The following is a 24,784-nucleotide window of genomic DNA, read 5'->3' on the forward strand; positions in this document are numbered from 1 at the left end:
GCATCGAATTCATACCCCGTTATATAATGGAACAAGGTGGGCACGAAAGTTATTATGTACCGAACATTAACAAGATAAACACAGAGCCACTAGACATGCCAAGAGTGCAATTTCAGATATTTTAAAAAAGGAGCAAGACCAAAAGGGTATCTACTTTTCACAACAGGTTAAGTCAAAATACTTTGTGCTTTCAAACCCCGATGGTCTCATCGGAAGCGTGCACACGGAGAGCGTTGCATGAGGAAGGATTTTTCAGGGGGCGGAGGGCTTCCGTGGCCGGGAGAATTTTGACGCAGATGCGAGGTGACGTTTAATTAGATCCGTGTTGGGAGGCGTTTGTATCAAAACAGCGGCGTTCCGTCGCATACAGCACTGTGATACAGTAACTGTTCGTTGGGCAGGCAGGGGAGGAAGAAGCCAGCAACCTTTTTTAATGTACGGTAGGGATTTATTTCATCAGGTGGGTGGTAGCCTTTTCTATTGCTTTAAAAATTATTGATGCCTACCAGAACTTGACGAATAGTACAGACGTATTAAAGGATAAGGTAGATAAATATAAGAGGAAGAGAATATGGTAGAGTTAGATAAGGTCAGATGGGAGCTCCTCGAATAAACTCAAATGTTTGCATGGACTGATTTTGAATGACCACCTTAATATATACAGTGCAATATCGACATTCCTCTTCTGCATAAGGTAGGGCAGTGTTTTTTAAAAAAAATGCTGACTGATGGTCAGTGGCAGGCCTCGTTTTCCTTTTGAGTAGTGTCTGCTCACTTGCCTGAGCTTTGCTGTAATGCCATACCGAAACCTGGAATCACTGCGGACTGTAATTTATTAGCTACTGCATCAGCAAAAAAAAACATACTTCCTAAACATTGGAGATAAATGACAGGCAAACAAACCCCCAGTCTAGTTTCACATGTGTCAAAATATTTCAATATTGTATACGCTTTGGGATCGCACTGCGGGGAAAGCGCAGCTGGAGTTTTACACCTCTGGGGATTGCAAGCAAGTGTAATGTACATATAAGAATAGGGTGGTCCTCGAATGAAATGAAAAGACCGAACTTCTTTGAATTTACTGCCATCAGTATTATTGTAGCTATTTAAACCGGCTGTCAAGATTTTGTTTTCCGCAGCAATTGAACACCCGGGTTTAAGCCAATATGAATGGCTCTATGATTCATGTTTAAAAGCTAATAAATCAGAAAATTGCATGTTTGCTGATATTAATACCTAATTAAATATTGAATTTGTAGGAAAGATTGAGAATTCCTCTGGTAATCAGTTGTTCTCACAGTGGATGCCATTAACAGAGAAAACCTCCAAGTACTGATTGTAAAATATTTAAAATAAAAGTAATGACCTTTTAAAATGTAATTTGTGATACAATTTGAAAGAATTGTGTAACTTTTATGATTGGCTTGTGTTCGGTAAGCAAAAATAGTTAGCAAAAACAGCTGTTTCCATAAGGAGGCTGAGTCTCCCTTGAGCTGAAATCTGCACACTCATGCATTGGAAGATAAGTCATATCTCAAAGAACCACCTTGTTGTCTGGAATGCAGTTTAAAAAAAACACAATTTTCCTGCCCACTCCAAGAAAAGGAACTTAGATCACAGCAGCAGACTATTGTTCCAACCTTCCAATATATAGATTCATGGAGAATGTACAGCATAGAAACTAGCCGTTTAGTCCACTGCGTTATGATGTTTATGCTCTGCTTGAGCTTCCTTACTTCCCTCGCCCATTCACCCCAATTAAAGGGGCAAAGACATATAAAGAAATAAAGATACATTTAGTCAACAAATGGTTCAAATGTCACCTGTAGAGTATTTTTCTCGTAGTGAATGTGGTGTGATATTGGCTTTTAATTAAAATCCATAGACCTTCAATACAGTGTGATTTGTGATTTTTATTGAGTGCAAGAATGGATTCTTGAAACTGAATTGTGAACACTGACAAAAATCTACCATTATGTATTATAGCTAAAAATGTACCTGAATAAAGACCAAGGAGTCTTATTTGAATTAATTGTAGATGCAGTGATGGGAGATATTTGCTTTTTATACTAATATCAAAGCAGACTGTACCCAGGATGTTGCTGCTTTAAATATACATGGCAATAAAGTACTTTTTGGAAAATACTCCTTTGGAAGTTGAATCATTAAGGGTATTATGCATTTATCTGCAGACTTGCATAAGTTGCAACTCATGAGAAAGAATTTGAGATTGGGGCATACAAAAGGAGGGGCAAGCAAAGGCATGGCTTTTCTGGTAATGATCTGAACAAAAACTAAGAATGTTAGAAATCTGACATAAAAACTGGAAATGATGTATGTCAGTGACTTTTATTAGAGCGTTCATTGTGAAATTTGCATTTTGTAACACTTAGCATAGTAAGAACCCCTAAGGTGATTCACGAGAGCTTTATCAAACAAAAAATTGTTGTGGAGCCACATTAGGGCAGTTGACCGAAAGTGTGGTAGAAGGTATGGGTAGAATTTTAAGGAAGGAAAGTGAATTAGATATGTTGTGGAAGAGAATTCCAGAACAAAGGGCTTCGACAACTAAAGGTGTGACTTACAGTGGTGGAGTACTCCATTCAGAGATATTCAAGAGGTCAGAGTTGGAGGAGAGCAGATATATTAGAGGTAAAAGGTTGAGGAATATTACAGAGATGAGGGGAGTTAAGACAACAGAGTGCTTTGAAAACATGGATGACGATCTTAAGTTAGTGGAATTGCTTAACATGGAGCCATACAGGTCAACAAGCAGAGCGATGGTGGGTGATGTTGGGGCAAGGACAGCAGAGTTTTATTTAACATCAAGTTCAGCAAGAGCAGAATAAAGGATTATTGCAGTAGTGCAGTAAAGTCTAGAGAAAACACAGATAAGAATCACAATTTCTGCAGCAAATGAGTGGAGGCAGGATGGAGACTGGTATTGTTTGAAGGTAGAAATAGCTGATTTTAGCCTGGTGTTAACATAAGGTTGTAAACTCAACTTGGGTTCAAATATGACACCCGTATTGCAAATAGTGTGGTTTGCTATCAAGATACTTGCTGATGGCTGAGGGATAGAATTTCTGACAAAGAACAAAGATGAACATTTCAGTCTTTCTGATAGAGTTAATTTCTGCTCATCCAGTACTGGATGTTGCACTGCGTCAGAATCTAAGATGTAGACGCCCAAAGTGACACCAAATTTTTATATGTTCCTGAAAGCCACTTGGATATGAGAAATAGAATGGGCAAATAGTGGCAAAGTAAACTTTGATCTGAATTGAAATCAGGAAGTTTTATATATTTTAAGCTATAATAATGTTTCTGCATACAGTAAATAAAGTTTTAATTTGATTTTCTTGTTTTTCAGGGTTAGTCAGAGTCTCTGCTGCTTTTCAAGACACCACATCGTATTGAAGGTATGCTTCAGCATTTTTGAAATTCAACATTTTTCTTTTTAAAAATAAGTAATTTTGTTTTTCCTCCTGTTGTCTGCAGGATTTTCCTTAAGAGTTTCAATTGTTGCAATTATGTGCTGTAAGCTATGAGCTAATTTAAATGAATTTAAAAAAAACACTAGAAGTGCACCGGAGGGCAAGCAACATCTGTGGAATGAGTGAAAGAAAGTTATTGGGCCAGAACTAAGCAGGCTGTGCTTGCTTTTGACATTTATGGACTTTCTGGAGCCACCATAGTTGACTTATGACCTACTGATTAATACTATCCCAGCTGAAGATGGCGAGGCCTGTTTAGTGGCTGGACTTTGGGCAATATAATATTGTGGTGGAGTTGAGGGTGGGGTAGGGGATGGAGGGGGCCAGTGGTCAGAACAAATATTGCCGCAAAATTTGTGACAGTGGTTAAGCCAGGCTCTGCAGGCTTTGCTGACTGTCAAAGCTGTCATGGGCATTGAATGTCCTGGGCATTCAAAGACATTCAACAATTACTAAATATCAATGAGTTACATTAACATTATTAAGCATTTAAATATATCAATTTAAATCACTTAACACTTTTAAGTAATAAAAAACATTAAAGCCAACTCAACTAATTCAAAAAAAAATGTAAATCAAACTCATCCAACATAGCTCCTGGAGAATTGCAGCACATTTGTTCTCTGTAGCTGCATTCCACGTGGAAGCACAGTCAGGAAATTTCCGGAGGAGCTTACCAGCCACTTTAGGATATCCATGTTTGCACACACATCCCATATTTCCTGGTACTTATGGGGGTAAATGCAACAGTTTGGGGTGGAATTGCTGTCATTTTCCAGCAAAATCCAGCCCAGTATTCCAGGCTGATGACCTTCCATCTGAACTGGCTATTCATTCGGAAGAGGTAGGTGCAGTAAGAAGTACCAGTAGTTTGTAAACAAAATACTAAATAAAATTCCAGCGACTAGAACAGTTGGAAATACTTGCAATTAATATTGTTTCCTTGAAGTCGCAGGTAACCAGTGACCTTAATTTTATAGTGTGTATGGTACATTGTTAATTGCTTTAGAATTGAGACTGACGACAATACCTCAAGTATAATTTTAAAGTTCAAGTCCAGAGTAAAACTTGATTTATTTGTAATGCACAAGAAGTTCAATGGCATGTCTATCTTTTCCTTTTAGTTTTCACACGTGACTGATTTCATATTTCAACACCACATGCATTCTGTTTACTAGGAGGTGGTGTTGAAGTCATAATATTCAATTTTGGAATTCAGTGCATTTGAAGAAATATTGACTTTGATGAAATCTGTGTAACCATACAAAGAGCTGAGCAGAATGCCAAAATAATGTACTGCAGATGCTAGAAATTTGGAATAACCCAGAAAATGCTATAAATACCCATCAGGCCAAGCAGCATCTGTGTGGGTTGGGAGAGAAAGTTAATATTTCAGGTCAATTACCTTTCTTCGTAACTAGGAAAGTTAGAAATGATACAAGCTTTATGTTGTACAAAATGGAATGTAGTTTAGTGGGGGTTGAGATTATAATGGTTGGAGTACAGAGGAGGAATAAAAATGGCAAGGTCTGTGATAGAGTGGAGACCAGGAAGGTATGAATGATGAAAGTGATCATGGCGCTGACTGAAAGAGGGTGATAACGGTATATATGGAGAAAATGTACATTGGAGGAGATGCGTGAAACTTGAAATTCCAGAAGATAAGAGAACAAAAGGCTGCCGATAATATGATGTACAAATGTGAGCAAAATTATAGGTCAATTTCTGTTCATATCATCCTAAAGTGATACATTTTCTCAGAAAACAAAATAATTTATAGAGCACCTTGGTGGGACATTAGGCCGGTGCAATGGATGCAGTTTGCAGAGAGGATTGACTTAAGTTAATGGCAGTGATTCTCTGTTGACAATTATGTTTCTCGGTAGGGAGGGACAAGAAGAGGAGGGGAAAAAGAAACAGAACAGGTGTTATGTACCAGCAACAATAGAAACACAACGAGCCAGGTTTCTACACTAAAATCTATTTATTAAAAACTACGTGTAATAATAAGAGAAAAGAAAATGTTAGATATATATTGATCAAACTAAACCAAAGTCTGTGTGTGTGTGTGTGGCTAGTTCCCAAACCACCCAGTCTAGGAATAGTTCTCAAAGTTTTATGATGGCAAACTAGTTCAGTTCAGCAAGTCATGAAGTAGAACAATGAGTAAAGGCTTCTGAAAACTGCGTTAGAATGTAGAGTAGAATGTAGAGAGAAGGAGTTTATGAAATCCACAAGTTCCACAATGGAACTAATACGATGCTTCAGTCACCGAAGATCTCCATGGGTTTGTTCCGAAGTATCTGCCACACCGAGGGCACTCAATTCGTGGCCGCCCATAGGTATACCTGATTCCTGGCACAGGTTAACGACAAAGTGGACTCCACAGATTGCTCCAAAAATCCATGAATAGATGTAAAGTGACAGTCACAACGGTTGTTCTTCACCCATAGATACAGAGACTGGCAGTCTGTGCTACCAACTTTTACGACTCTCTCTCTCTCGCTCTCTCTCACTCACTCTCTGTGCAATTGCCAGCACATCAGTGAATTCCTTCAGACTCGTACATCATTCCAGTTATAGATGCTTTTTCCGCTCCCACTCGTAACAGTCAGATAAAACCACACACATTACCATTCAGGCATCTTAAAGGGACACTCATCAAGTAGCAACCTGGCTCGTAACACAGGCCTGATGTTTTCCCTGAGGGAAGTGATGAAAATTGGCAGCCTAATGACTAATCTCGTATACCAGTAACAGAAATGAGCAAAAACCCACCCTTCTCAGCTGGTACTGTTAAGGGGAAAAAATAAAATATGGGGTGGGTGGGAGAAATTAATGAAAACCATGTTTGAGTACCTTAAGCATTGGAGAATTGCATAAAATAGACAACTTCATGTGGCTGCAAATGTTTTCCAATCTCCTTTTTAATGGTTATTGTCTCAAAAAATGATGCTAAAACAACCTGACTGACTTCAAACACCTGCGACCAAAATGGTCATCAAAATCTCATTCGAACCTTGTATTTTTTCTATATAATCATAGTGAAGAAATATGGATTTTATACTTGTAACAACATATAAAAACAGAAGCAGTGGTAGGCAATTTGGCTCTCATGCCTGTTCTGCCATTCAGTAATGTTATTGGCTGATCTTTTACCTTGACATCACATTCCTTCATTCCTACAATATTTAAAAATCTGTCGAGCTCTGTCCTATCCTGATTAACTAAGCCTCCACCCCCCTCTTGGGTAGAGAACTTTTTAACAAACAAAAATTGTTATCCTCTAGGCAAAGGAACTTCTTCTCATTTCAGTCGTGAATGTCCGATTCTTGAGTCTGTGACCCTTGGTTCTAAACAGCCCAGCCGAGAAAAAATATTACCTCCACATTTACCCTGTCAAGCTTTGTAAAAATTTTAGATGTTTAGTGAGATCATCTGTCTTTGTTCTCAACTCGAGTTCAGTCTACTTCGTCTTTCCTCATAAAACAAACCACCATCCCAGGAATCTGGTGAATCTTTACTGTACTTCAGCCTTGTTAAGTATATCCTACATTGACTAGTGAGTCCATACTCCATGGCTACCTCCTTCAGAACTCTAGGATACAAGTCATCAGATCCTGAGTATTTATTGTACTTCAGCCCTATTAGTTGAATACAATACTAATTTTTTTTTACAAATGCTTATTTATCTGAGCCTCTCATTTATGGTAGACAACTTTTGGGAGATTTTCTGTTTTATCTTCTTTGAAGAAAGACACAAAATATTTGGTTAATTTCTCTGCCATTTCTTTATTTTTCATTATAATTTTTCTTGTTTCAACCTATAAGAGACCAACATTAACTTTGGCTAATCTTTTCCTTTTTACATAATAATATAAGTTTTCAGTCTGCTTTTATTTCTGTTGCTACCCTAGTATCATAGGTTACTTTTTCTTTCCTTATCATTACCTAAGCAGTCTTTTACTGAGTTCTGAAAATTTCCCTTTCCACAGGTTTGCTATATTTTGGCAACAGTATAGGCCCTTTTGCTTTGATCTAGTACTATCTTTAATGATAGACATGCTGGACCTTTTCTCCTACACCTTTTTTAATTCCTTGAGTATGTCTGTCATAAACCATGTTTTAATTCTTTAAATTTTTGCCATTGCTTATTATATTATTTAATGTAGTCACCCAATAAAGCGTAGCCAATTTATGCCTTCATAGTTTGCTTTATTCAAATTTAAGACCCTCGTTTAGCTATAAAAATCCTAAGTGATTTAGTTCAATTAATCTCAATTAACTTATAATTACTGTTCCCTGAAGGCCCCTTAACTACCAGATCATCAGTAAACCTTTTCTCATTAGGCTGTTTCCTTGTTGGTTGTGAAACATATTGATCTAGAAAACAAACTCGTGTACACTTTGTGAATTCATCTTCTGCTCTATTATTTTCCCTGCTAACTGGTTTGCCTAGTCTGTATGTATAATTAAGTATCCTCATAATTATTGTATTGCATTACCCTTATTACCTGCACAGCTATTTTCCTCATTTATATTATACATTGCATTGCCATGACTGTCTGGTGGCCAATATATAACCCCTACTAATGTTTTCTGTCCCCTCCTCTTTCTAGGATTCTCCAGGCTGATTCCTCTACTTGATTTGCTGAAATAAGATCCTTCCCCTTTTCTATCTTTATCCCATTGTTTAATATTAGGGCTACCCTATGTACTTTTTGGCCATCTCTTGGTTACTTAGTCATTAAAGAGATGTAATTGCTATTATACCATGCTCACTTATTTCTCTTTGACCCCTAGTTTTGCCTATCCTGTTAAAGGATAAGGAGCCTTCAGTTTCGTCGTTGAACCATTTACCCCTGTTCTGACTCTCTTAAGTTTACATTTCTCATATTTTCTTGCAACATGGAAGGAGGCCATTCAGCGAATTGCATCTATGCTGTCTCTCAGAGCAGTCCCAACAGTCCCACTTCCCCTACTTACTTTTCCTGTAACCTTTTGTCACTCACATGCCCATTAACTCCCTCTAAATCTCCTGCCACTCACCTCCATTGGGTGTAATTTATAGTAGACAATTACATTTCTAGCACATGTTTGGATGTGGTAGAAAACTGGAGAACCCTGGGGAAAACTCACACAGTCACAGAGAAAATTTGCAAGCTTCGCACAGACGGCACCCAGGGTCAGGATCAAACCTGAGATGCTGGAGCTGTGTAGCAGGCTCTGGTTATCATTACTCATTTCGCAACTCTGTACCTTTTGTGCTGTTATTTTTCTTTAACGTCTTATTTTCCCTCACCTGAACCCATCCCTCCTTCCCCACTTCCCTATTCAGTTTAAAAGCTTATCTTTTATTCACTAGGAGACTATTTCCAGACCCATTCTAGTGGAAACCTCCCAGCAGAGCAGCTCCCTCTTTCCCAGTACTGGTGCCAGTGGCCCATGAATTACATATCTATCACACCAGTCTTATGTCCATAATCTGGACTATCATACCAGAAAAGAGACCCACTGTGTCATATTTTTCTGATCACGTTTCTTGTATTATCTTTATAAATCTTTTATGCATCCATTACGGTTCCCCTGACCAGATGCAGTACATCCAACGTGGTCCAACCAAACTTTGCTAGAAGTTTTACCCAACGTGTGTTTCTATTCCGTCTGTTTAGAAATAAACTGTAGTGATTAGTATGCTTTCTTTATTTTCTTAAACCTGTATAGCTGCTTGTAATGATTGGCATATTCTTATATCCAGACTTTGCTTCTCTGTTCTTATTTGCCATTTGCTAAGTAAATGTTTTACATTTAGTTATCTTGAAATTCATTTGCTTGTTGTGTGCCTTCTTTGGGAAATACTGGCATGGAATACCCTGCAGGTCTCTGAGAGCTTGTGATTCCGTGAGTCCTTTTTTGCCAGTGAGACTCTTCATGAAGATGAACTTGCAGCAAAATTATACTGGGAAACATGCCTACTGAAGCTGGGCAAGTTACAGTGAATTCATTCATTCAAGTGATAAATGAATAGTTGTCAGGGCTTAGCTCATTATTAGGTGACTTGCACCAGTAGATATTTGGTATTGGTATTGGCTTATTATTGTCACTTGTACCGAGGGACAGTGAAAAACTTGTCTTGTGTACCAATCGTGCAGGTCAATTCATTACACAGTGCAGTTACATTGAGTTAGTACAGAGTGCATCGAGGCAGTACAGGTACAGATGAATGGTTTCAACCTGAAATATTGACTGTCCATTTCCTTCCACAGATGCTGCCTGACCCACTGGGTTCCTCCAGCAGCTCATTTCCTTTTGCTCCAGATTCTAGCATTTGCAGCCTCTTGTGTCTCCAACTTGCATTTTTATTGAGTTTACTTAAATATTTTCAAGTTTTTTAATTCTTAAATTTTGTACATTTGTGAATGCACATAACATTTCAAAATTTTGAAGTTTTTTCCCATTCTTTCAAAGTCAAAGTCGAGTTTATTGTCATATGCACAAGTACATGTATGCATAGGTGCAGTGAAGAACTTGCTTTCAGTGGGATCATATAAGCAGCATTCACAAGAAAAAAATAAATTAAACAGAAACTATACACAATTTTTACAAGAAAGAACACAATTACAACAGAAAAATCCTAAGTCCATTTTAGTGCTAAGTGATCAAAGTGGTCATAGTGTTGCAAAACTGTAGTGATTATGGTTTTGCTGGTTGGTTCAGGAACCGAATGGTTGAAGGGAAGTAGCTGTTCTTGAACCTAGTGGTGTGGGACTTCAGGCTTCTGTACCTCCTGCCTGATGGTAGCTGTGAAAAACTGGCATGGCCCGGATGGTGGGGATCTTTGATGATAGATGCTGCCTTTTTGAGGCAGCACCTCCTGTAGATACTACCAGTAGTGGGGAGGGATGTGCCTGTGATATATTGGGCAGAGTCAACTACTCTCTGCAGCTTCTTGCTTTCCTGTGCATTTGAATTGCTGTACCAGACCATGATACAACCAGTCAGGATATTTTTATCAGTACATCTGTAGAAGTTTATTAGAGTGTTCGGTGACAAGCTGAACCTCCTAAGAAAGTAAAAGCGCTGACATACTTATCTTATGATTGCATCTATGTGCTGGGCCCAGGACAAGTCATCCGATTATGTTAACACCCAGAAATTTAAAGCTGATGATTCTCTCCACGGCCGATTTTCCCCCCCCAATGTAGAATGGCTCATGTTCGCCCTCCGTCCCTGAAGTCAACAATCAGCTCATTAGTTTTGCTGATGTTGAGCAGGAGGTTGGTATTGCGGCACCACTCAACCAGGTGTCCTATCTCACTCCGGTATGTTGACTCATTGCCATCTGTGATTTGTCCAACAATCGTAGTGAATCATTGGAGACGGGGCTTGTTCTGAACCCCTCCATATATCCCTTCCCCCAAACCAAAGAGATAAAATCTTGCCATTTAGTATTTGGATAGCTTTTGAGTGCTAGTTCACAATGGGCAATCATCAAAAGGTAAGTCCACTCTTGCCAGTTGGATCAGTAGTGAACTGGCAACAAGTTCTGCACCATTATCTAGAAGCATCTTGCTGTCTCCTTCAATGTTGAGTATTACTCCCAATTTGACATTTAGGAATTCTTTTTGGTTCCACAAATTTAATTTGTTAGTAATGAACAGTTGTGGCCCTATTTGTGAAACTCTGCCTCTGTGCTTCATTGGGCAACCAGATAGCCATCCCTTCTGCCATTTGCCTTCAATTCAGTTGGCTCTGACTTTATTTGCCTAATATGTAGTATCTTATTGGTTCAGAGGCTGAGCTGCAATTTGTCAGTTTGTTTACCAAAGCATATGAAAAGCATGAGCCTTACACTCAACATCCACAAGACCAAAGGCCGCTACCAACCTGAGCCAACTGCACCACATTGTTCTCCAACAAAGGTACACAGCAAGATAGTTCCCATGTTTCTGGAGCCACCTCTTGTGGAAAGCAGACATTGATGAGGATATTTGTCAAGGTAGCCTATGGTCTGTATGGGGAAAAAGAAATTTAGAGATCAAAACTTAAGACCTGGTACAAAACTCATGGTCAACTGGGCATATGCTTCTGAAACCTAGACTTTCCATAGTAGGTATCTCAAGACACTGGAAAATATCACCAATGATGTCTGCGAAAATCCTTCAAACTGCTGGAAGGATAAATGAACCAGTGTCAACATCCTCTCTCAGGCCAGGATCCCCAAATACTCCTGGGCCAACATCCCCAGCATTGAGGCCCTAGTTATCCTTATTTGGCAACGCCAAGCAAACTACATAGCTCAGATGCTTGATGCCAGATTCCCAATTCAGACATTCTGTTCTAAGCTCCACAAAGGAGGAGATTACCAGGTGCGTGAAGAAAAAATTTCAAGGATGTGCTCAAAACCTCCTTGAAGAAAAGCATCATGCCCACTGACTCCTGGGAACCTTCAGATTACTCAAGGTGGTGAAGGAGCATTCGGGATGATATTGAGTACCTTGAAGCATGCATCGGAAGCACATGCAGAAGCCCCGCATAGGTGCTTGAAGAAACGTACCATCTCACAAACTACCTGCTCGTCTGCCTCATTGACCACCCCTTGTCTTGCCTGTGGAAGAGTCTACAGTTCCCAAACTGGCCTCATTAACCACCTCTGGAACCCACAACACTGGAGTGGAAACAAGTCCTCCTCAACCCCAAGGGACTGCCTAGGAAAGAAGAAGATCTTATCAAATGGCCTTTCAAAATCTGGATATTAGTATAATGCATTGTTCTTGTCCATTAGCTCTATAGTTTCTTCAAATAGCTCAAATAACTTTCCCTTTTGAAAAACGTGTTCATTGTCCAATGTTTTTTTTCAATTTTTAATTTGTATTTTGTCACCTTTTATGTAGGTTATCTGTTACCTTTCCCATCATCAATTTTAAGCTATCTTGTCTAAAGTCCTCCAGACATATTACATCTACCTTCTTAAATTTTTAGGTAAATGCAAGTGTAAGGATAAGGATTGGAAAGCCACTGAGGGGAATGGACAAAATCAAGGAAATACTTAAAATGTTGCACAAATTCAGATTAAAATAAGAGGATACACTGTGTTATAGTAATTCCAATCCCTTTTGCTTCAATAAAATTGTAATGAGAAGCATTATGTTTGAAGTAAAATATTTTATTGTAGCAGATGAATAATTCATTAGATTGCTTTCAGTTTTAGTGGCATGAATGTCAATTAATCACAAGTGCAGTCTTGCTCTCTTGAAGCAAATTATTTTTTTAACTGCCATGTTAATGGAATTGATTCCTGAAAATGCATACCTGAACTAAGCATGCAATTACAATCCATTTGTTGTATCCTTAGACTTTTAAACTAGATTGTTCTGGTGCCTTGCTCCACTGAATATACACTCATGAATATTGTAGTGAAGTGCAGGAGTTGAACAGAAACCTTTGTTGCTGTATTTATGACTTGAGCATTCTTGTAATCACAAAGATAGTGGATAATGGAAAAATAAACATGATCATATTTATAAATTATAGATCAAGTTCACCTAAAACTGACCTGTAGGAAGAATTGTGAATGGTTTTTCAGAAGTTTTGACCCTCTGTTTCTTCCATTACAAAAGAAACATCCAGGTGACATCTTGTTAAGTTTGCTTATCATACTAAACCTAAGATTGGGCCTGAAGTACAATAGTTTGTCCATTTTGCTAACTGGATTCCATGAATCTGATTAAGCCAGAAAGGGCATGGAAAAGATTCACAAGGATGTTGTCTGGACTGGAGGGCTTGAGTTAGACGAGAGACTGAATAGGCTGGGACTGTTTTCCCTGAACCGAAGGAGGCTGAGGGTTGTCCTTGTAGAGGTTTATAAAATTATGAGGGGCATAGATAGGGTAGATAGGTATTGAGTCACAGAGCACACCAGCACAGAAACAGGTCCTTTGGCCCATCTAGTCCATGCTGGCCTGGTTTTCTGCCTAGTCCCATCTACCTGCACCCAGACCATAGCCCTCCATACCTCTCTCATCCGTGTACCTATCCAAACTTTTCTTAAATGTTACAATTGAACCCACATCCACCACTCCTGCTGGCAGGTCATTCCACACTCGCACCACCCTCTGAGTGAAGTAGTTCCCCCTCAGATTCCCGTTAAATATTTCACCTTTCACCCTAAACCTATGACCTCTAGTTCTTGTCTCATCCAACCTGAGGGGAAAAAAGCTTGCATGCACTCACCCTATCTATACCCCTCATAATCTTGTATACTTCTATAACGTCTCCCCTTATTCTCCTGTGCTCCAGGGAATAAAGTCCTAACCTATTCAACCTATCCCTGTAACTCAGGTCCTCAAGTCCTGACAACATCCATGTAAATTTTCTCTGCACTCTTTCAAGGTTATTGATATCTTTCCTGCAGGTAGGTGACCAGAATTGCACATTTAGCTTCACCAATGTCTTATACAACTTCAACATAACATCCCAACTCTTGTACTTAATGCCCTGATTTATGAAGGCCAATGTACCAAAAGCTCTCTTTATGACCCTATCTACCTGCGATGCCACTTTCAAGGAATTATGGATCTGTATTCCCAGGTCCCCTTGTTCTACTGCACACCTTGGTGCACTACCATTTACTGTGTAAGTCTTACCTTTGTTTGTCCTCCCAAAGTGCGTCACCTCACACTTGTCTGCATTAAATTCCATCTGCCATTTTTCAGCCCATTTTCCCAGCTGGTCTGGATCACTTTGCAAGCTTTGATAGCCTTCTTTGCTGTCTACTACACCCCCAATCTTGGTGTCATCTGCAAATTTGCTGATCCAGTTTACCACATTATCATCTAAATCATTAATATAGCTGATAAACAACAATGGACCCAGCAACCCAGTTGCAGTCTTTTTCCCAGGATAGGGGAATCTCAAACAAGGGGGCATAGGTTTAAGGTGAGAGGGGAAGGGTTTAAAGGGGATCTGAGGGGCAAGTCTTTCCACACAATGGGTGGTGGGTATACGGAATGAGGAGCCACAGAAGATGGTTGTGGCATTTGGACAGGTACATGGATAGGAAGGGTTTGGAGGGATATGGGCCAAATGTAGGCAAATGGGAATGGCTTAGATAGGCATCTTGGCCAGGATGGGCAAGTTGGGTCGAAGGGCCTATTTTCATGTTGTATAACTCTATGAATCTATAAGCTGCCTTTGAGCAAGATGTAATATGATAATAAATGATGATTTGGAAACATATTGGCAGGGATATCTCTGTATCTATTGAAAGCCTAGTTGCAGGTATACTAAACACCAAATTTATCTTGCTTAAATCAATTGGATTTATCAAATGAACACAGTTATTTCCTGAACTTCGGTATGTGAGCCATCAAGTTATTTGCACGTTTCCTTACTTTGATTTGACCAGGGCAAAGCAAGCAGCCATTGTTAATGTATTTTGTTTAGTATCTTGCTATGCAGTCCAAACATCTTGACATGGGAATAATGCTATTGAAGTAGCCATTCTCTGCTGCAATATTAGCCTAAATAATGCATTCAGTAGTTGATATTCATTTCACTGAGTATAATCAGTTTTTTGATTACTGGCATTTCAATAAATTTATCCTTTTTCTTTGCAATGGTAAGTATCGGAGCATGTCAGTGACTCTGTTAGAAAAGCCAGCAGCTTTTTGAAGGTTGTTTTTCAGTTAAGAGCTTGTTTGCCCAATTGCTTTTTGCAGGTATGAAAGGGAAGTGGGCTCTAGCAGAGTGGCCATTTTTGGGAGTGGCCGTGCCTGAGGTGTAAGTGCCATGGTCGAGTATGAGTGCTGAGGCTTTGGTTCAGGAGGCTTCGGTGAGAGGAGGCTGAGCAGTTAGGTACAGGTGAGGTTTTCCTTAGAATTATTGTTCCTATTAGAGTAGCTGGGATGTCAGTTAGGGCAGTGGTGTGCTCCTGTGGGATGTGAGAGATCAGGGAGACTGCCAGTGTCCCCAGTGACTTCACCTGTAGGAAGTGCATCCAGCTGCAGCTCCTGACTGACTGTGTGGAGAAACTGGACCTGGAGTTGGACTTATTTAGGATTGTCTGGGATGCTGGGAGCATCATAGACAAAAGTTTTAGTGAGGTGTTACACCTAAGGTACAGGCTGCAGATAGTTGGGTGACCAACAGAACAGGAAGAGGCAGACACTGCAGGTCCCCCTGTGGCCATTCCTCTCGGGAACAAGTATACCCCTTTGGATACTGTTGGAGGGGATGACCTAACAGGGTGCAGCAGCAGCAGCAGTTAGGTCAATGGCATTGTGGCTGGCTCTCGCAGGCAAGGGTAAAGTCAGGCAGAGCAATAGTGATAGGAGACTCGATAGTTAGGGATACAGATCAGGAGGTTCTGTGGCAGTGAAAGAGACGCCAGGATGGTGTGTTGCCTCCTGAGTACTGGGGTCAAGGATACTGAGGTTGTGGTGCACATCAAATGACGTAGATAGAAAGGGGGAAGAGATCCTATGCAGTGAGTACAAGGAGTTAGGAAAGAGGCTGAAAAGCAGGACCTCAGGGTAGTAATATTTGTGCCACATGCTAGTCAGGACAGGAATAGAAAGATAGAACAGATAAATGTGTGGCTGAGGAACTGGTGCAGGGGGCAGGATTTCAGGTTCTTGGATCATTGGAACCTCTTCTGGGGCAGGGGCGACCTGTGCAAGTGGGATGGGTTACACCTTAACTGGAGGGGAACCACTATTCTGGCTGGGAGGTTCACTAGTGCTACTCGGGAGGGTTTAAACTAGTTTGGCAGAGAGATGGGAACCAGAGCACCAGGTCAGAAAGTGGAGAGATTGAGGGGAAGGTAGATGTCATGACCAGGAAGAATAGGCAGGAGCAAGGTGATAGATACAATGGGACAGACAGATTGAAATGTGTGTATATTAATGCTAGGAGTATTATGGGTAAGGGTGGTGAATTTATAGCATGGAACTATGATGTTGTGGCCATAACAGAGACTTGGTTGAGAGAGATGCTTAATGTTCCAAGGTTTACATGATTTAGAAAAGATAGAGAAGGGGCTGAAAGAAGCAGGGGAGCTGCACTATTAGTCAGGGACATTATCACAGCTGCGCTCAGAGGGGACATAATGGAGGGCTCATCCACTGAGTCTATATGGGTAGAACTCAAAAATAAAGTTACAATCACTCTGACGGGATTATACCACAGACCCCTCAATAAACACTGGGATATTGAGGAGCAGGTATTGGTATTGGTTTATTATTGTCACTTGTACCAAGGTACAGTGAAAAACTTGTCTTGCATACCATTCATACGGATCAATTCATTACACAGTGCATTGAGGTAGTACAGGATAAAAACAATAACAGAATACAGAGTAAAGTGTCACAGCTACAGGAAAGTGCATTGCAGGTAGACAATAAGGTGCAAGGTCAAACAAGGTAGGTTGTGAGGTCAAGAGTCCATCTCATCATATAAGGGAACCGTTCAATAATCTTATCACTGTGGGATGGAAGCTGTCCTTGAGCCTGGTGGTATGTGCTCTCAGGCTCCTGTATCTTCTGCCTGATGGGAGAGGAGAGAAGAGAGAATGACCCGGGTGGGTGGGGTCTTTGGTTATGCTGGCTGCTTCACCAAGGCAGTGAGAAGTATAGACAGAGTCCGTAGAGACGAGGCTGGTTTCCGTGATGCACTGGGCTGTGTCCACAACTCTCTACAGTTTCTTGCAGTCCTGGGCAGAGCAGTTGCCATACCAAGCCGTGATGCATTCAGATAGGATGCTTTCTATGGCGCATCGATTAAAATTGGTATCAAAGGGGACATGCCAAATTTCTTTAGCCTCCTGAGGAAGTAGAGGCGCTAGTGAACTTTCTTGGCTGTGGCGTCTAAGTGGTTGGACCAGGATAGGCTATTGGTGATGTTCACTCCTAGGAACTTGAAGCTCTCAACCCTCTCGATCTCGGCAATGTTGATGTAGACAGGTGCATGTACACCGCCCGCTTTCCTAAAGTCAGTGACCAGCTCTTTTGTTTTGTTGACATTGAGGGAAAGGTTGTTGTCATGACACTATATCACTAAGCTCGCTATCTCCTTCCTGTACTCTGACTCATCATTATTTGAGATATGCAGGCAGATTAGGGAAAGGTGTAAAAACAACGGGGTTGTAGTGGGTGACTTCAACTTCCCTAGTAAAGACTGGGACCTCCTTAGTGCAAAAGGTTTAGATGGGGCAGAATTTGTTAGGTGCATCCAGGTGGGTTTCTACATATCAATGTGTAGATAGTCCAACAAAAGGAGGGGCCATACTGGACCTGGTGTTGGGTAATGAGCCTGGCTAGGTGACTGACCTTTCTGTGGGCCACATCTCCTTAAGTTTTAAGATGGCAATAGATAAGGATAAGTATGGACCTTGCAGGAGAGTATTAAATTGGAGCAGGGCAAATTATGAGAGTATTCGGTAGGAACTAGGGAGAGTTAATTGGGAACAGCTGTTTTTGGGCAAGTCCACATCTGACATGTGGAGGTTTTTTAAAGACCAACTACACAGAGTATAGGACAAGAATGTTCCAGTAAGAAGGAAGGACAAGGATGGCAGGGTAAAGGAACCTTGGATAACGAGAGAGGTGCTGAATCTAGTCAAGAAGAAAAAGCAAGAGTATGTAAGGTTTAGGAAGCTAAAATCAAACAGAGCCCTTGAGGATTATAAAGAAGCCAGAAAGGAACTCAAGAAGGGAATGAGGAAAGCCAGGAGGGGCCATGAAAAGTCCTTGGTAAGTAGGATTAAAGAGAATCCCAAGGCATTCTATACATACGTCAAGAGCAAGAGGATAACTAGGGAGTGGGTAGGACCACTCAAGGATAAAGAAGGGAACATATGTTTGGAGGCAGAGGATATGGGAGAGGTCCTGAATGAGTACTTTGCATCAGTATTTACCAAGGAGAAGAACATGGACAATAGGGAGATCAGTGTGGAGTGTGCTAATATGCTAGGGAATTTTGAGATAAAGAAAAAGGTAGTGTTGGTCTCTTTAAGAACATTAAGCGTGGATAACCTGATGGGATGTACCCCAGGTTATTGAGAGAGGCAAGAGATGAGATTGCTGGGGCCTTGACCAATATCTTCATGTCCTCTCTAGCCGCAGGCAAGGTCCTGGAGGACTGGCAAGTAGCTAATGTTGTTCCATTATTCAAGAAGGGAAACGGATAATCCTGGAAACTATAGACCGATGAGTCTCATGTCAGTGATCGGGAAGTTACTGGAGAAGATTCTTAGGGATAGAATTTATGAGCATTTGGAAAACCATGGCCTAATCAGGGACAGTCAGCATGGCTTTGTGCAAGGCAAATCATGTCTTACTAACTTGATTGAGTTTTTCGAGGAGGTCATGAAGGTGATAGATGAAGATAGAGCTGTGGATACTGTCAATGTGGATTTAAGTAAGGCATTTGATAAAGTCCCTCATGGGAGCCTCATCCAGAAGATTAAGATGCATGGGATCCACGGTGAATTGGCCGTTTGGATTCAGAATTGGTTTGCCCATAAAAGAGAGAGGGTGGTGGTCGATGGGACTTATTCTAGCTGGAAGTCTGTGACTAGTGATATTCCACAGGGATCCATATTGGGACCTCTGCTGTTTGTGATATGTATAAATGACCTGGATGAAAACGTAGATGGGTGGGTTAGTGAGTTTGCAGACAATGCGAAGGTTGGTGGTATCGTGGATAGTGTAGAAGATTGCCAAAGGATACAGCAGGATATAGATCAGTTGCAAATATGGGTGGAGAAATGGCAGATGAAGTTTAAACCAGCCAAATGTGAAGTGTTGCAGTTCGGGACATCAAATGTAAAGGGACAGTACACTGCTAATGGCAAGACCCTTAACAGTGTTGATGTGCAGAGGGATCTTGGGGTCCAAGTCCATAGCTCCCTGAAAGTGGCTACACAGGTTGATAGGGTGGTAAAGGCAGTGTATGGCATGCTTGCTTTTGTTAGTTGATGAACTGAGTTCAAGAGCTGGGAAGTTATGTTGCAGCTTTATAAAACTCTAGTTGGGCTGCAAATGGAGTATTGCATTCAATTCTGGTCGTCCACTGCAGGAAGGATGTGGAGGCTTTGGAGAGGGTGCAGAAGAGGTTTGCCAGGATGCTGCCTGGATTAGAGGGCATGTGCTATAAGGAGAGGTTGGACAAACTTTGGTTGTTTTCTCTGGAGCAGCAGAGGCTAAGAGGAGATCTGATAGAGGTTTATAAGATTATGAGAGGCATAGATAGCCAGTATTTTTTTCCCCAGGGCAGAAATGTCTAATACCAGAGGGCATGCATTTAAGGTGAGGGGGGGTAAGTTCAAAGGAGATATGCAGGGCAAGTTTTTTACACAGAGAGTAGTGGGTGCCTGAACTGTGTTGTCAGGGGTGGTGGTGGAGGCAAATACAATAGAGGCATTCAAGAGGCTCTTAGTGCAGGAAATGGAGGGATATAGACATTGTGTCAGCAGAAGGGATTAGTTTAGTTGGGCATTTGATTACTAATTTAAATAGTTTGGCATAACATTGTAGGCCAAAGGGCCTGTTCCTGTGCTGTAATGTTATAAGTTCAATGTTCACACCGCTTTCACTTCTGTAGTGTAACGGATTATGACCTGGTCCCACGTATTTGAAAATTCACTTAAAAAGGGAGGATGGCAAACAAAGACAATCTGTGTACCGAAGGAAGATATAAAACTCTCATAAGATGAATTCTCTGAGGACTGTTTTGCTTTAAGACCTGTGGTTGCTGCGCTTATATTTATTTTCCATATGTAGTTGCCCTAGAACTGAGGATGTAGTTATGTTTCAACCACATTGGCAGGTCTGGAATTGCACGTAGACCAGACTAGTTAAGGATGGCGGATTTTTTTCTCTAAGGACCTCAGTAAATCAGATGGACTTTTGTGACAATGCAGTAGCTTCATGGTTAAAATTGTTGACACTAGCTTCATTTAATTCCAGATGAATTAAATCACTTTATTTAATTATTTAACTTTTCCAACTGCTGTAGTGGGATTCAGACTCTTATCATGGAATTAAATCTCTTGGTCTCCAGATGCTATGTCACTTAATAACAATTTTGTTACCATGCCCGTGATGATTATTGATTGATGTTTATTGGTATTGGACTGTCCATTTATTGAAAACAGACCAGTTCTTCACATAAAATAACTGTAATCCATGAACTTGTGGCCAAACTATGAAGGACCATCCCATAACAATTACTGCTCCTCTAAAGTTTATACAAAAGCCCTATGATGCAAGTGAATGAAATAAGTTTTTGCTGAAAGGCTTGTACTCTTGGGGGCAAGTACCATCGAGCCCCTAAGTATGCAGAGCTGAGTTAACTTATTTCAGTTATGGGTGTTGCAATGGAACTATAATTACTACCAGCCGCTAAATTAGGAAATGAAAGTTAAGATTTCTGTCTGTGATTTTTGTTCTAAGATTGCTGACCAAAGCACACATTTGGATATTGGATAGGCAGAGGATTTGGTTCAGCTTGATATTGGCTTGCAGCACTCACTCACTGTTAAGACTCATGCAACTCACAGCCACAAGGAATGAGAAAAGCATTTCTGGCAAAGAGTCTGTGGCTTTAGGAGTTGAGGAGGATCAGCAAAATGTTTTCTTTTGAAAAAGAGAAATTGATACAGCCATGCCAGTAAGTTCAGATTTGGGGATTGGTTGTGCCAGCTATTATTAAAATCAAGTATTTATCAAAAGATGGATCCCAAATGCATTATTGTGACCCAGAGAATTATGTGCTCTTTGGAATGGATAACTTTGGGATTCCACTATGTCGGGGATCAAGCAGGCCAGCTACATGTATTCTGATGCCAATTAGATCAACAATGTTTTCCTTTACCTGTTCTGCTCCAACTACTTGTCTGACATCAATTCTTCAGCAAGCCAGTTTTCTAAAGCTAAACACTGCGAATGAAGAGCTTTAACCTCTGCAAAACACTTATTATAACCAGCTCCAACCTCCCCTCAGCCTGAATAAGGTAATGAAGTACATTGGAATATCATTGCATTGTGAAAGTGGAAGGTATCTACTAACATTGTTCAGTCACAAAAATAATGGGATGTGATTCTTGATGATCTTTCCTGCCAACCACCTTCCATCACTCTGACTGTTCTATTTATATCTTAACTCTCTCCTCTTAGTTTGTTAGAGTCAATAATCGTGATATCCAAACTGCAAAATTCCTGAAAAGTAATAAGGTAAACAGTAATATCAGGAGAATAGAATAGAAAGTAGATTTTTATGTATTGGTTAAACCTCTTTAAAACAATTATGAAGATTGGAAATCTATACTTTTGGTAAGTGATCCAACACTAGTTCAAATTATTTATTGTATTCCAGGAAACAACTGTGGTCACTGAAACTTTACAAGCAATAAATAATTTGAAAATATTACCCCTAATTGAATGTAATTTACAGCGAATTCACCTGACGATTTTTTTCAGTGTATTTTCGAGGAACGTTCAGTTTAATTCTTTAGAGAATTCTGACTACATGGGAAACAGAATGGAAAAATTGGTTTATGCTGAATATTGCTTTCATTTTGCCATCAGCTCCTGCCAAAGCTTATTTTTAACATCCAAACCTGGACAATGAAGATCAAGAATAGCTTGCATTTACCTTTTTAATATATTAAAATGTCTAAAGCACATATCAGACTATCAACAGGCACAACAGTCTCATCTGATGCTCATCCTGTCTCTCCAGAACTGAAGAAGGAGTTTATTGATGAACAGTTTGTTATAAGAGTACTGAATAATATTCCAAATCTAGTATTTTATTTTCTGCAATAGTCCACTGATAATTTAGCCAACACTGCCTTATTTGTACAGACTAGATTCTAGATTCTACCTTGCTTGAATTTATGCCTGTGGGAAACAATTACTCAACAAATAAAATGGAACTGTTCACCTGGAAAGAAAATCTGTTTGAGATTTTTAATTTCAGCAAAAGATTTTCCCCTTTTTGCAACAAATAAAGGATGATTACCCCACTATGGAGCATTAAACTAGATAATAGGAAAGGCTTTTTTAAAATAAAGTCGGGATTAAACATCTTGAAAGAACCATTTGGGGAGGTGGCAGGGGGGATACTCTTGAAAGTCTACCCTCCTCAGGTTGAGTGTTTAATTCAAGCCATAATTATCATCTACTACCTGGTTAAAAATGGGGCCACCTTTCATATTTTGGTCCTTAATCACAAATTAAGTCAGATGCGGGAGGATCCACATGGCAACATGGCTCATTTGAAGCAACAAACAATCTGCTGGAAGAACTCAGTGGGTCGAGCAGCATCTGTGGAGGGGAAAGGAATTGTCGAAATTTCGGGTCGAAACCCTGCATCAGGGCTCATTTGAAGATGGGTGTTCGAAGCATTGAAGGAAACTTTTCACAGCCAACTGAGTATGCAGTACATTGCTACTCCACTTAGTAGCATCTATCTGGTCTGATTTGCTGCCCAGATTGATCTGAAACACTTATACCCATTGAAATGATCTGCAGCAATTTAAGGTTCACTCGACCTCACTGAACTGGTTGGGAGTACGAAGAATGGTGTGCTCGGCCAGGGATGTGAAAATATGATTAAAGATTTTGTTAGGTGTTAGATGTTGATGGCGAAAAATACTTTCTAAATATAAAATGGAAGATTGCTTAAGGGAAAATATTATTTCTTTTAAGTGTTCTTTTTAGTATTTAATTCCCCCTTGTAAGTATCTTTTTTTCTGTATCCATTCTTCTAGCTATCCGGACATAAAAAGACAAAGTAAGTCATTATAGTCTTTTGGTGATATAACCTTGAATTTTAATTTGTCAAATCTGTTGTATTAATAATGTATGTTGGATCCATTAAATTTTACTTATGGTCTCCTGTTAGCCGTTATGGTATGGGACTTACGTGCATCAACCAGTTCATGATATTATGAATGATTCAATCTACTGAAGGACAAACATGTTTTCTTGCAAAATATCAATCATGAGCACAGACTTTGAATTGTTGCTTGGAAATGTGTGGAATTCATATGTATCAGTGATTAAAAAAAACAGGAAAAGGAAATAGAGATGATTGTTTATTTGGTTGGACTCCCAAATCTTCACTTAACTGACCAAGAATACCTTTGGAAGCAGGCTTTCAACTTGACTACTGGAATGCAAACAGAATGTAACCTGCAAATGGAATCAAATTGGTGAACTTCTGTCAAACAGGGAGGGAGACAGAAAGCAGGAAACGAATGGCTAGTTAGCTCAACATCTGTCAAAAGGAACATATTAGAAACTATTTTTAAAGACACTTCAGGGCATTTAGAAAAATTCAAGGTAATGTGGCAAAGGTAACATGGTTTGTGAAAGGAAAATCACATTTGACGAATTTTTGTCGGTTCTTCAAAGAAGTAAAATGCTGTGGATAAAGAGGAATGGATGGATGTACTAAGGTTTCCAGAAGACATTTGTTATTGTGGAAAATAAAAGCTCACGGTATAGGAGGTAATGAATTGGTGTGGACTGAAGTTTGGCTGGCTAACAGGAAACAGACTGAGCATAAATTGATCTTATCCTGATTGGCAAGTCATAACAAGTTATGTGCCACAGTGATCGGTGTTGGGGCCTTAACTTTCTATGGTTTTATGTAAATTATTTGCATGAAGGCAGTCTGTCCTGTAACACTCCCCAGGGCTCTTGGTTTGATCTCCCAAAATGCAATACCTCACATTTATCTGGATTGAAAGCTATTTGCAAATTCTCAGCCACATACCTAGCTGATCAAGATCCCCCTGTAATTTTTCATAAGCTTCTTCACTATCTACACCACCACTTATTTTAGTATCCTCTGCAAACTTACTAACCATACCTTGTACATTCACATCCAAATCATTAATATAAATTACAAACAGAGGTCCTAGCACGGACCCCTGTGGCACAGCATTAGACATGAGCCTCCAGTCTGAGAAACAACCCTTGACCATCACCCTCTCCTTCCTCCCACTGAGCCAATCATGAATCCAATCTGCTCTCTCCCCCTGGATCCCATGTGATCTAACCTTCCAGACTAGCCTGCCATGAGGGACCTTGTCAAAGGCTTTGCTAAAGTCCATAAAGACACCATCCACTGCCCTATCCTCATCTACCCTCTTGGCTATTTCCTCAAAGAACTCCCAAGAGATTTGTCGGACATGACTTCCCACGCCTAAAGTCGTGCTGATTGTCCCGAATCAGACCTTGTCTCTCCAAATGTTGGTAGATCCTGTCCCTCAGAAT

General features: G+C 40.2%; 1 protein-coding gene across 6 annotated transcripts in view; it reads left to right on the forward strand.

Moving 5' to 3' along the window:
• Positions 1-316: 316 nt before the first annotated feature.
• agtpbp1 (ATP/GTP binding carboxypeptidase 1) overlaps positions 317-24,784 on the forward strand; it is a 181,802-nt gene continuing 157,334 nt past the window's right edge. For 5 of the 6 annotated variants that reach the window (XM_052020256.1, XM_052020255.1, XM_052020258.1 and 2 more), the window contains exons 1-3: positions 360-460; positions 3,374-3,422; positions 23,272-23,294. The gene's annotated coding sequence lies outside the window, so the exon portion shown is untranslated. Of the gene's footprint in view, positions 461-3,373; positions 3,423-23,271; positions 23,295-24,784 lie in introns of all 6 variants that reach the window. The other variant, XM_052020257.1, reaches the window with a different exon arrangement.

The sequence above is a fragment of the Pristis pectinata genome, chromosome 7 (assembly GCF_009764475.1).
Source record: "Pristis pectinata isolate sPriPec2 chromosome 7, sPriPec2.1.pri, whole genome shotgun sequence".
Lineage (NCBI taxonomy): Eukaryota > Metazoa > Chordata > Chondrichthyes > Rhinopristiformes > Pristidae > Pristis > Pristis pectinata.